A 10,919-nucleotide genomic window follows, 5' to 3' on the forward strand; every position below is an offset into this window, starting at 1 on the left:
TGAGAAAAACAGCCAACAATTAGAATGTTTGAGTAAATCACTTTCAATGTGCTCATCACAACGTTGTTTGCTGAGGCTCGATCTCTCATTGCAGAAATAAGATGATTTGGTCCAATGCCAAATTTGGTTGAAAGCAAGGTAATCACCTCACGTGCAATCTCCTCACCTGAAAGGCTTTTAGCAAGCAGCTGGATTCCAATCAAGCGTTGCTCTATGACCCAAGAATCGCTAACAAATCTAATTATTACAACGGCTAAAGCTTCACATGTGTGGGTGGTGCCATCAAATACAACACCAAGAAACTTTCCACTGATTTCAGTTTTAATTCTAGTTATTTCTTCGCTTAGATTGAAAGGAATCAAATCAAATAGATACCGTCTGGTGCACAAACGATAACCATTCTCTTCCAGTAATTCCTTGAATGTATCCAGTTTGCCTAAGGGCACACCTACTTGTAAAAAAGTCTTCATCACTTTCACACGATACACTTGTTGAGCCTCAGGTAATGTTTCACCTCTAAGATGCTCCACGTTGTTGTACTGTTTCAGTGAAATAGCCAAGTCCTTCTCCTTTGCTGTCTTTTCCCGAAGCCTTTCTATTCCTTTCTTGTGCTTCACAGAGGCTATATGGTTTTTAACACTGCTTTTCTTTATGCACAGCTCTTCACGGCAACCATTGCAAAATAACTTACTATTTGATACAACAAATGGTTCGTCTGGGTACTCTTTTACACGGTGCATTGGTTTAATATTCATGGGGTCATTATCATGGTTTAATATTCGTTGAGCTACCTCGACACTTCCTCTTCTCTCGAGGAGGATTTCAAAAAACAGAACGCTTCCTTGACAAGTCAGAAGGCTTAGGTGCTTTAAGAACGCTTAATAGTGATACTGCTGCTGAATTCATTCGGTCAATTCACTTACAGAGCTTGATATTACGGAAGGATTAGTTTCAGTTTCCTGATTGTCCACGTGTATCACACTTCGCCTGCCTGGATCTTCGTCATCATTACTAGAGTCACTGCTAATATTTTGTATATTATCATCAGAGGAGAAATCATCTTGTTCTCTATCAACTTCGCTATCGACTTCACTGTCCAATACTTCACGTAATACATTAGCCATTTTTTATTCCCGGAAGTTTACCGATTATGCTTTTTATTCCCAGAAAGTTACTGATTATTGCGGAATTATTCTTTATGCTTTTATATTCCAATTATTCCTAAAATTATTCCAGCATAATAGACGCGTCCCTAACAGTGACCATTGTATGCATTGGATTTATAAGCAGGTCCAAGATCATCAAGATGATCAAGACTTACATATAGGTGACAGAGTAGTGTGAATGCCATCCAAAATTTAAGAAAATGTTACAGAGTAAAGAAAGACTCAAATGTGGATGAAATCAGGTCCACCGTTTTCTTCCATTTTTGGAAGTGGAACATACCTCAATGCACTGTGTTTGCAACATTTTAGATCAGAATACTTAGTAAGCCTAAAGCCACTTTCATGCATGGTTGTAATTATGTAAATCATAGTACTAATGTCAAGCTAAGATAACTTTGTGTGCTTGTGTTCTGTCATATCACATTATAATTAATCAAGTAAACGATAGCTGTGAAGGTTGTGTGGTTACTCAAATTAAAGGTGCAGTAAGCCAAACCATACTAGTGCTAAAACCATACAAGTGTGACAAGCATCTTTTGTTGTTTTACATAATTACTGAGCGATTGTGGTCAGGAAATGAACAACAATTCTCTCTTCTATATAGCCTGCTACAAAGACTTGGAATCATTTTGGTGTGGAATTACATGTCTAGACAGGTTATTTAAGCCAAGTAGAAGATTGTAAATGGTGTAAATGCTAGTATATATATATATATATAATGCAACGACACAGAGCACTTGGAAATGTAGCCACAAGACAGTGTTTATTCTAGGGCTGTTAGGGGAACTTCCCCCCTAAAATCTCAGACTCCCCCTAAAACTTTTGAGTGACAGCTACACTGTATACTGATTTAAAATGGCACACAAAACTGTCAAAAATGACTTCAGATTCAATCTCAGACAGTCCAATCTGTAAAATTTTCTGGGGCAAAAAATTGCATACACTACCTTAAAATAGAATTTCAAAGGGTATATGTATGACTCTCAAAAATTCCTACACAGTAAACTATTTGACATTTGCAGAGCCTGTATTTACCCTGTTTCTTAAATTAAGCTTGTTTTCAAAATAGCACACTCAACTTTCAAAACTGTACCTTAAATTCAATCTCAGTAAGTCTAGTCTTAATTATTTTCCAAGCCAGTTTACCTTTAAATAGCATGCACAACCAGCAAAACTACCATCAAATTTAATCTCAGAAAGCTTGATCTTAAAAATTAATAATTCTTGTTTTGAGAATGGTCCTATAGCAGCAACACCTGACTGATGTATGAAACTCTAGTAGCTACTCTACCAACCATAGCATCTGGCTTCACCCGGTAAATCACAGGTTGTAAACTTGAATTGGATATGTGTGGCTAGCTGCTATATAGACTTTCACCTGGTCACCCCCCAAATTCCTGATCCCTCCCCCAAAAGAGAAATCCTAGAATAAACACTGCCACAAGAACAACAGCGCTAGCCCATTGTAGACCTCTGATTAACTGAACAGGCTTGTTTACTACAAGTTCTTGTCAGTGCTACAATCCTGACAACATCATCACAAGTTTTGTACCAGCTGCTACAGTGTGCTAGAGCCTGGCTGATGCTGCTGTTTGATTCACACAGGGTGAAACTTTATAGAACGATTCTTTTTGCTACCTAACGACGATGCGAACTGCAGGGGAGATAGTAAAACAGCATAAATTTATACCATTACCATCACTTTGTTTACAATTATCCTGTTAGAATATCACTAATAGTTTGCCATTTTGTTGCATGATGTAATAAAATGCAACAAGTTATTACATCATGAACATATTTCACAGGATGCAAAATTAGCACTTCTATGGCTTGGCACACTGTTCCTTTAATCCAGAGGTTTCCCTTCTGTTAAACACTATGAAATCCTTTTAGACTATCAAACTTGGCATTTTGATAACATTGAGTGTACTATTACAGGATACATTCATCAATAAGGCTGCCTATACAAATGCACAATTGCTATGCCTTCACTACAGAATAAATGTTTCCTTTAAAGGCTATACTGATAATAATATTATTAAAGTCTTGTTCAAATAGCTAGCTCCAAGAGTACTTATATTACAATAATCATGCCGCCTGCTGCATTGTGGTGTTTTGTGTACTATGATTATATGAATATGCAGCTTTCGATAATGGGAGTTCAATGCTAAGAGGGTAGAATTAACTGATCATGTTTTTCTATATACTAAAGCACTATAGCTGAGGCCTTGACCAATGATTTGAAGTAAGGCTACCAATTACATACCCTAACATAATAGTTACGTAAATGTCACAATGAGCTCATAGGAAACCATAATTTATACAAATGGCTTCAGAATTGTGCTACTCAGCTAGCTACGTATAGCTACAAGTACATGCCTCTAGAGATGATCAAAAATTAGTCGACACATGCAGTCCCACACCAGCACCTTCTGACAAACTCAGAGCATCAACAACTGTTAATTTCATGATTTACTGAACATGCACAATGTGTGCTAATGGTGTATCCTTGAGTGCCACCAAGAAACATACTTAACTACATAAATGGGAACATCATGATCATGCACCTCTTTGGACTTATTATGTATACTCAGGGAGAATAATATTATCATTCTTCAGTTACTGCAGTATAAGCTCTTCACATTTTATTAGAATGAACCGGTAGCTACAGATACAAACTTCAACTTCACAAATTCCCGTACCTCTGCCCCTGCATGCAGTTCTTGTATCAACCACTCATTCATGAACTTTGATCATATCTAGTTCTGTTAATAACTTGTCAACTATTAATTTATTTAGCATCAATTAATAAATTTTATTTCATTATGGTAAACTGAATTTTGAATTTGCAAGTTATGTAATCATAACCAGTATTCCATCAGCATAATAGCTAGTCTGTTATTTTGTACCTATATAGTTTATCTGCCAATGTATCTTACACCGTAAAGTTTTAATTAATAATAAGATACGTAAGGCAGCTAGTAGCTATGTGTAATAACCTTGCCTTCATATGCCATGAACTTAAAGTATAAATGACCACAGGTAATTACACTTAATATTTTGACCCAATATACTGTAGCTAGTAGCTACTTAGCTAGGTATTGGAATACTTAATGTAGGCATTCCAGTATCCGAGATTTTTTAATAAAAAATTTCTCCGTATATTCCCCAATAGAACCCTGGCACAAACAACAACTCGCGTTTAACTTGGGATTGCTTCGTAGTCCAGGCTCCAATGAAGATGAAAATCGCTATGGGGTTTGTCCACACGCTGATCATCATGAAAATCTTAGTTTTGTCGTGTGCGTTACATATAAGTAAGTTTTGTGTTGTTTTGTAATCTTTTCAAGCCTTGTAGTGTATGTAGAATACTTTAAAACTTTTAAAAACATAGTGTCAGGTGGAAGGTAGTCACTGATGCTTACTTTAAAGTGCGTAGTTACTTCGCTCGGGTTAGCGATTTTCAGCTCCAGAGCAATTTTCTGATGGCTGTGTCATCAGCTCAAAAATACAAACCACTTCAAAGTCAGCATAACAATGCCATAATTGAAACCACAACTCCACCTTAGGTATTGTTACATCATTGTGGCACCACCACTTTAGCTGTTTACCTTTATAAGTTGTTAACTTGATGTTTTTACTTACTTAGCTACTTACTTGAGATAGTCACTTACCTATGGATAATACCATTGTATTGAGAAGTGTGCAGTAGGTGAAACATATTTGCTCACCACAAAGTATACAAAGATCACTGAGATCCGATAACTTGCAGCTACAAGCAACTGCAGTTTCAAGACAGTCCAGATTGCTAGATGGCTTCCTGATTCAATTGTGCCATTTTTCCCTTTAAAATATATGGGGAGCCCCGGAGAAAAATGTACCTTTTTTCAGTTTTAAAGCACTGTGCATGCCAAAGTAGTTAATTCCAACCCACCAAACTACATATTTTTAAGATCGGCAATAAATACTCTATCTATTGAGCATATAAAAAGTCCATTTTTCCAAAATTTAAAAATCGGGCTGGAATGCCTACTTAATGGTATAGGTGTCATATTGGTAGCTTGATATCTCAGTTGCACCTCACACTGCAGTGCAATTAGTGACACAACAATGACACAATTATAGCTAACCATACATAAAGTGTATATGGCATTATTCTTGTACTGTATAGCTAACTACATGTCACGTAGTTTGGTATGCGATATTACTCATTACCTCCTTCACTCTGAAGCGGGACAGCCTGAACACCTAGTACAAAGCAGCACATTATCGTCCTAAATAACACCATGGTCAGGTATCGTTTCTTCATTTCGTATCAAGCTGCAGATCCCACAAGCACATCGTTAGTTGTTAGTCTCGCGCAGCCAGACACCTGCTTCGCACGCGAGGTAAATCCGCGTCAGACTAGTAAATATCTAGGTGGCGCTGAAGTAATCAAATGAAGCCTTACAAGGCCAATGGGACATCATGTTTGTGGTAATGCGCGAAAAAACACAGAAAACTAGTAGAACAGAGCGAAGCGCTTCGAAATATTGAAAGAATCAGCTCTCTCAGACTGTCAGACTACTATATTGCTGATACAAGTAACGATATGCTGCTGTTGGTGAGATAGCTAAGGACACTCAATACCAGGACATTGTAAATGATAATGGAGATTTTATCCCTCCGGCTTGTATGTGAGACCTTTGGTGTTTGGTCACCATATGCCCTATCAATTTTAGGATCCATAGCTGACAGAACAACTGTTAGAAACGGTTTACCTCGAAAGTTTGCTAGGCGCCAACTTCTCCAGCAACTGTCTGACTTTGTGGAGGTACAATGCGAAAATGATACTCCGCCAGTATTCGCTTACTGCTGAGGACGAATTTCCTGACTTTGACATTGGTAGTTAAGTATGTAGCTAGTAATAAGTATATAGTTAGGTAATAAATAGTAGTATATGGTGTAGTTTTCAGTATGTACGTGTGTTTCTACTTGTAATCTTCCATTACGCTTCAGTAACGGTATTCACGTACTAACTTCATCACCTTGTCAAAACTCTGGTAACTTCACAGAGAACAACACCAGCTGTCATCGCGTGATTACTGCTTTACGGAGCGCGCATTTATATAATTAAAAATAATAAATTATTAATCTATATAATTATATAAAGCTGAAAAGCCGTATAACCGTCTACAATTCCGATGGCGTCCAATGATTTTCTCGCCAGCTGATGCACGTATCGAAGCGTTTTTTGTGCCAAACGAAGCGCTCATCATCTAAGAATTAACTCACTTTTAAATGAAGCTTCTAACTGCCGTCGTTCATCATTTACAGCGCGATTAGTGCAAGGGTGTAGACAAAAATTCGCTTGAATTCTTTCTGTAAACCGCAAGTAAACCCCTATTCCGTTCAACTTAAGCATGCCTTTATAAACAACTTTTAAAGAAACTGTAACCACAAGTGACATTTAGTCCAAGTGGTAGAGCGTGAGGCTTGAAACTGATAGGGTGTGAGTTTTGTATCGCTCTTTTTCTTTTTCCAACCTTTTTGTTAGCTACAACTTTTCTTCAACAACCTTTTTTGCTACAATTTTTTTTTCATTTTGGCAACATGTTTTTCTCACTCCACAGTGAAAGCTGTGTATTAGGGACTGACCAAGTGTCCTGGTTATCAAGGTTTCCTGAATTTTCAGTTCAGTTACATGCTAAGGGATACTCTAGGAGCATTACTAGATTATATTATGCAGGTGCCCTCATTTTCAAGTGTCCTGATTAACAGGTAACACTGTATTATAGTTAGTAGTAGCTGTACAAAGGTGATAACAATAGGTGATAATAGTCAGTAATAGCTTACTCACACAATACTGTCAAATGTAGGAATCATGGAGGTTATATATATATATAGGTGATGACAATAGATATAGGTTGTAGTGCAGTAAAGGGAACAGGAGGGAGTGCTGTAGTATTGTTAACATGCTCAACCTACACCATGTACTGCACCCTACATTATGTAGTTTCTTTTTGTTGTCATGCATGCAGTAAGTCAAGTGTCATATATGTATGGCCTACATGACAGGTACTATACTACTATCACATAATATGTAGTTTGCGCCTGTGTGGTAGACATAATATTAAAGGTATGGACATGCAGTATATAGTACAATATTACAGTTGTCTTTGCTTATGTAGCTCTGCTGTTTAATATTATCTGTTTGCTCACATCATTCCAGTGTACTTGCAGGATGGCCTAATGGTTTTTAAAAGTGACATTCATTATACATGCAACATACATAGTTACATAAATTTTAATGCATGGTTTCTATTACATTATGTGCATGCCCACAATATAATACGCAGTAGGGAAAATTTTGCATTGTAGGGCAGGTACCAATAAATAATGTCTTTTGTGGTCAATCTTTTATCAAATGATGCTACTTGTATAGCCTGCATAATAGGACAGGTACTACTAACCTCCACATTGTTCACACCTGTGTGTTAAGCATACACATTACTACAGTAGTTTAGCCACTGCAGTTCTGTAAGTCCTGGAGTACCTGCATGCTCATTCCCATGTTTTTGGCAGGATGTTAGTATTAAAAATGTTACCACCATGCATGCTGCAGGGCATGAATGGCACTGATGTTTAATGCTTAGTTGTTATTATAATGTGGTCCCTGCACGTAGGGCAGGTGCCAACGCTAGTCTATATATATAAAGCTGAAAAGCCGTCTGACCGTCTATAATTCCGATGGTGTCCAACGATTTTTCTGCCAGTTGATGCACGTATCGAAGCGCTTTTTGTGCCAAACGAAGCGCTCATCATCTAAACAATACCTCGCTTTTAAATGAAGCTTCTAACTACCGTCGTTCGTCATTTACAGCGCAATTAGAGCAAGGGTGTAGACAAATATTCGCTTGAATTCTTTCTGTAAACTGCAAGTAAACACCTACTTAAGCATGCATTTATAAATAACTTTTAAAGTCAGTGTAACCACAAGTGACATTTAGTCCATGTGGTAGAGCGTGAGGCTTGAAACTGGTAGGGTGTGAGTTCAAATCCCAGTTGTATTACCTTTTTTTCTTTTTCCAAACCTATTAGTTACAACTTTTCTTCAACAACCTTTTTTGCTACAACTTTTTTTTAATTTTGGCAGCCTTTTTGGTAACAGGTTTTTCTCACTCTACAGTGAAAGCTGTGTATTAGGGACTGACCAAAAGTGTCCTGATAATCAAATCTAATCCAAAACAGCCAAGCTGTAAAAAAAGTGTGCGGCCCTCAGAAAGGCTATGGTGAAAAAAGATGTGAAATCCAAGGTGGCGGCCAAGAAATGGCTGTGATGGTAGGTTAATGGTAAAAATTTTAATAACGACAATTCAGGTGAATTTTTGTGCCGCTTCACAAAATTTACCTAAATTGTCATTATTAAAATTTTTACCATTAACCTACCATCACAGCCATTTCTTGGCCGCCACCTTGGATTTCACATCTTTTTTCACCATAGCCTTTCTGAGGGCCGCACACTTTTTTTACAGCTTGGCTGTTTTGGATTAGATTTCATTTCTTTTTGTATTTGTATACCCCAAAGCCGGCCTATGGCCAGCTTTGGGACTTTTTTAACCTATGTTTTTTTCTTTACTACAGGAAGAAGAAAAGATGAAGTAGATGTACTTTAAATATTTTACCAGTAAATGTACAAATTATATATACTGTATAATACATATGTGACCGGATTTGCGAAAAGGGGTCTTCCACACACATCCAATTTGCCAACTTTGACAATTGATAACTTCAGATTGGAAAGAGCTATTGCCTTGAAGTTTGGGCAGTGGTGAGCACCACTATAGCTGAATACATGGTGAAATTTTCAGGTTAATATGTTACTTGAACACTGAGTTATGGTCTCCAACGTTTACGGAATTGGATGTGTGTGGAAGACCCCTTTTCGCAAATCCGGTCACATATATTGATTACAGAAATCTCCATGGTGGTTTCTTTGTAACTGAACACTCTACAAGGTGACTTCTTCTAATTGCTCTCTCTACAGGGTGAATTGTTTGTAGCTGAACGATCTACAAGGTAACTTCTTCTAGCTGATCTCTCTACAGGGTGATGTATTTGTAGCTGAATTCTGTATAGGTGATTTGTTTGCAGCTGAGCTCTTTACAGAATGGTTTCTTTGTAGCTGAACTCTCTAAAAGGTAACTTCTTCTAACTGATCTTTCTACAGGGCAATTTGTTTCTGGCAGAATTTTCTACAGGGTGATTTCTTTGCAGCTGAACTCTCTACATGGTGGTTTCTTTGTAGCTGAACTCTCTACAAGGTAATTTCTTCTAGCTGATCTCTCTACAGGGAGATTTGTTTGTAGCTGAACTATCTACAAGGTAACTTCTTATAGCTGATCTCTCTACAGGGTGATTTGTTCGTAGTTGAACTCTGTACAGGTGATTTGTTTGCAGCTGAGCTCTTTACAAAATGGTTTCTTTGTAGCTGAACTTTCTCCAAGGTAACTTCTTCTAACTGATCTTTCTACAGGGTGATTTGATTGTAGCTGAACTATCTGCAAGGTAATTTCTTCTAGCTGATCTCTCTACAGGGTGATTTGTTTGTAGCTGAATTCTGTACAGTTGATTTGTTTGCAGCTGAGCTCTTTACAGAATGGTTTCTTTGTAGCTGAACTCTCTACAGGGTGATTTGTTTGTAGCTGAAATCCCTACAAGGTAACTTCTTCTAGCTGATCTTTCTACAGGGCGATTTGTTTGTAGCTGAAATCTCTACAGGGTGTTTGTTTGCAGCTGAATTCTCTACATGGTGGTTTCTTTATAGCTGAACTCTCTACAAGGTGACTTCTTCTAGCTGATCTCTCCACAGGGTGATTTGTTTGTAGCTGAACTCTCTACAGGTGATTTGTTTGTAGCTGAACTCTCTACAAGGCGATACTTCTAGGTGATCTCTCTACAGGATTCCTTGTTTCTAACTGAACTCTCAACAGGGTGATCTGTTCATAGCTGAACTTTCTACTGGGTGATTTGTTTGCAGCTGAACTCTCTAATGGTGGTTTCTTTGTAGCTGAACTCTCTACAACGTGACTTCTTCTAGCTGAACTCTCTACAAGGTGACTTGTTTCTAGCTGATCTCTCTACAGGGTGACCTGAACTCTCTACAGGTGATGTGTTTGTAGCTGAACTCTCTACATGGTGGTTTCGTTGTAGCTGAACTCTCTACATGGTAACTTCTTCTAGCTGATCTTTTTACACTGCATATTTGTTTGTAGCTGAGTTCTCTACAGGGTGATTTGTTTGCAGCTGAACTCTCTACATGGGAGTTTCATTGTAACTGAACTCTCTACAATGTGACTTCTTCTAGCTGAACTCTCTACAGGGTGACTTGTTTCTAGCTGAACTCTCTATAGGTGATTTGTTTGCAGCTGAACTCTCTACATGGTGGTTTCTTTGTAGCTGAACTCTCTACAAGGTAACTTCTTCTAGCCGATCTTTCTACAAGGTGATTGAGTTTTTTGCAGCTGAACTCTTTACATGGTGGTTGCTTTGTAGCTGAACTCTCTAAAAGGTGACTTCTTCTAGCTGAACTCTCTACAGGATGATTTGTTTGCAGCTGAACTCTCTACGTGGTAGTTTCTTTGTAGCTGAACTCTCTACAATGTGACTTCTTCTAGCTGAACTCTCTACAGGGTGACTTGTTTTTAGCTGATCTCTCTACAGGGTGACTTGTTTCTAGCTGAACTCTCTACAGGTGATTTGTTTGCAGCTGAA

General features: G+C 37.9%; 1 long non-coding RNA gene across 1 annotated transcript; it reads left to right on the forward strand.

Moving 5' to 3' along the window:
* Positions 1 to 5,635: 5,635 nt before the first annotated feature.
* LOC136261289 (uncharacterized) lies at positions 5,636 to 6,172 on the forward strand. Its single transcript, XR_010703847.1, has 2 exons — positions 5,636 to 5,838; positions 5,888 to 6,172. It is a non-coding gene; the product is annotated as an uncharacterized lncRNA (long non-coding RNA).
* The last annotated feature ends 4,747 nt before the right edge of the window (positions 6,173 to 10,919 follow it).

The sequence above is a fragment of the Dysidea avara genome, chromosome 7, assembly GCF_963678975.1.
Source record: "Dysidea avara chromosome 7, odDysAvar1.4, whole genome shotgun sequence".
NCBI classification, from domain to species: Eukaryota; Metazoa; Porifera; class Demospongiae; order Dictyoceratida; family Dysideidae; genus Dysidea; species Dysidea avara.